This window comes from Cataglyphis hispanica, chromosome 1, assembly GCF_021464435.1.
Source record: "Cataglyphis hispanica isolate Lineage 1 chromosome 1, ULB_Chis1_1.0, whole genome shotgun sequence".
In the NCBI taxonomy this organism is placed as follows: domain Eukaryota; kingdom Metazoa; phylum Arthropoda; class Insecta; order Hymenoptera; family Formicidae; genus Cataglyphis; species Cataglyphis hispanica.
Window position 1 is genome coordinate 14,378,604 of NC_065954.1, and position 3,343 is coordinate 14,381,946.

Sequence of the window (3,343 nt, forward strand, 5' to 3'; positions counted from 1 at the left end):
CGAACACATGTGCACGGCTTTGCTTTGTGGCGTCCTAATGAAACGGGTATTATGTTTATCCCGTAAGCTTATTAACGTTTTTTATTCGACCTTTCTGTGCCGCGCTCATTTTATTCGAGTCGCGTGATTTTCCCCTCGCGCAAAACTCACGCTACTAATAAGCATAAATCATAAAACGCGACGCTCTTTAATCCCGCTTATCGGCTTATTTTTTCGATGTTTTACGATACGGTACGTTAATAAATTAATTCGTAAATATGTAATAAGGATATATATACGCGCTCGCAACTAAGGGGTAGGCATGAGTAACGATACACAAAAGGGCTTAATCTGAGATAATTAAAAGTTAATCAGAGGAAGACGATCTCTCGCGAGTAGAGCTTAACTATTGTTCGTCGTAATTTTGGAACAATCGCTACCATCGGCCCTTAATTATCCTCTAGTCGTTGTGTAATTTTAGCGAAAACTTTATTGTAACAAAATTCGTTAACACCGATCATCCGAGATTCGTATGTACGAACTCTGTCATTCTATTACAGAGCGCGATAGATGTTTATTCGTAGAGACTTGTATGCGTGCACGCACAATCGTCCTTCGTTTTGGCACGCTCTCCATGTGCCTTCCTAATATATGTGATCATTAATACACGTAATGGGGCTATATCGACGACGCAGCGAATTACGTTTATTCGTGAGTAATAATGCGCAATACGAGTCACCTGTCTGTGATTAGTTAGGGTTACTATACGCCGTCGATTAATCGTTGGGCACGCGAAGCTGTGAGCGTTTATACGTGTGTCACAATTGATTTGCCTGTGCAATACATTAAAATCTTCCAGTACCGGTTCTGCTTGTTCCTTGAGATTTCGGAATTTAGCGTCGGGCAACTGCGAAATGCGCCTGTTGATACATCGCCGTACGGTAGAGATACATATACAGAGAGTACGTGTTTCTATAAACAAAATCAATATGTATATCCCAGTATCCATGGAGGTTTTCGAACTATATGACAGTGGCGATGCAAAACGGTACGATAAATATTGACAGTTTGACACTTCGATTTGTTCTACGATCGAGCCCGAGTCGAATCTCAAAGTCAATTATTCTACCCTCCTCGTTTTTTCTCGTTCGTACGACACGTTCGCAGACGTTCGAATCTGCTAACGACGCCGGAGATCGTACCTCGTAATTTCAGGACAATCACTTCCATCATTCTAAATTCCACCCCTCCTCCCTCCCCCGCCCCGCTATTCTCGTAACGTCAGCTCAGAGATCTCTGTCTCAACCACCCTCTTCTTCGCTCTCTACCGCCTCACGAGCACCGAAGCGCATTCGGTGTAGGTCGTGATCCCCTTGGAGTGTGCCTAGTTCTGTCGCAACGGATCTCGCGATTCGCCACCGCGGACAAGCCATGCCGAATAAAGCCGGATGATCCGCGAGAAATCGAACGCAAAATCATAAAGGAATTAATAAATAATTCGACGGCACACAAATGAGAGAAATATTATATATTTGATGTAATGTAATGCGATATCCTTTTGGAACAGTTACAATAATTTTTTACCCTGCTATCCTATGTAATCTCAATGGAATTAAGTGCATTCTACTAGCTCACGTAAATCCATCAGAATTTATTTAATATACTTTATTGTAATAAATAAATAAAAAAAAGAGCTTTTTTTTTTGCACGAGGGAAAAGGAGACTATCGCGCGCAAATATTGTAATTCTCCTGAAAAGTTACGGTTTTGTATAATTCCAGTTGCAATATTTTCCAGTGGCCGGTTGTATTAAACGTCGCGTTGCAAAGAGAAACCTATATTTTTCGCTTTTAAAAATAGATATGGATAACGTATGTACACTATTTCTCGTCGCACACTCGAAGCGGAATTTTGTTAATAATGATCATTGAATTTTCACATGTTGACCAAATATGGGAATAAGATTGAAATTATTTTCGTCGCTTTTGACGTTTCTCCATTTGTTATTTTTTGCCCATGGATTTAGTCGATGCATTCGCCATATGACACGTGTAAAATATTGGCTTAAGATATATATATATATATATATATAGAGAGAGAGAGAGAGAGAGAGAGAGAGAGTATTTAAATTTGCAAATAGTTTTATCGGACCCATGCGGAACGCTATAATGAATTTACAGGTGAACGCTTGCATTTTGCAACTGTTAATTTTTACCAACTTTATTATTATTATTATTTTCTTTTATGCATTCTTATGTTACACTAATTTGAAATTACCCCCACGGGGAGCGTACTATATTTATAAGGAGGAATTTACTTTGTATTCTAAAAAAGTAATATCCATCGCGGGGATTTATATATCCATGCCATTGGTGGTGTACAAAGTTGTTTCTTTATTGCCCGCGACAGGATTACGGCTGATCGTCGTGGGAGTCGTTTTTCCAAGAGATAGACATTCTGAGCGATCAGCACGTAGAAAATAAACTGAATTAGGTAGCGCTTAATCTACGGGAAGTATTATTCGTGACGACATACGGTTGCTCGCGTGGCTATCGTAGCTCGCAATTCCGGGAACAATATCTAAAATTAAATGGTCTCCCGGAGTGAGAAAATCGGTGAGAGAAGGGACACTCGACGGGAGAGATAGCCACAACATCACCCGCAAGTTACCCCGAATCGTTTTCCTAATAACACTAGCACTAGCTAGTAGTTGCTATTTTCAAATCTTTTGCCGACCATCAAATTGTCTCGGTCTATGTGCCGATCTGATCCCCGACCGAGAATAGCAGGAAGAAGCGAAGTAGAGACCTCGAGAGTAGAGGGGTGAGCGTTCCGTCGAGTACCAGGAGGACGGGGTCCTGGAGAGAGGAAATTCGGAACGTAGAGGCCGAGTTGTCGAAAGAGCGAAAAAGAAAGAGGGGCAGAGGGGGAGGCAGGAGGTCGCGCGGGAGCTCTACTACCGTAAGGTCTCCCCCGCGAAAAGGGCCACCGACAAGGAGAGGAAAGAACAAGCGAGGGGATAAGAGAGACAGACCGTAGAGAGATTCGCCAAGGTACGAGGAAGCGGCAGAAGCAGAGGTAGAGGTAGAGGCAGAGGCAGAGGCAGCAGCAGTGGCAGCGGCAGTGCCCGGGCATCAGGGCACGGTTACGATGGCGCAAGCGCCGCTAGATGTTCCTGGTGCGGGCTGCACAACGAAGAGGGGAAGAGAAAGAGAGAGAGAGATCGCGAGAGCGAGGGAGAGAGTATCGGAGGGTGCCCGTAGGAAGTTTATCGGTGGCGAGTCGCGGGACGGAACGCGGAGCCGGGGGTGCTCAAGGGGATGAACGGGGAATGGTTGGAGGAGGCACGAGCGTACTCCGTACTC

General features: G+C 43.8%; 1 long non-coding RNA gene across 1 annotated transcript in view; it reads left to right on the top strand.

The window, feature by feature from the left end:
- The window catches only part of LOC126854310 (uncharacterized), a 72,811-nt gene that overhangs the window by 43,437 nt on the left and 26,031 nt on the right, over positions 1 to 3,343 (top strand). The gene's annotated exons all lie outside the window — the stretch shown is intronic.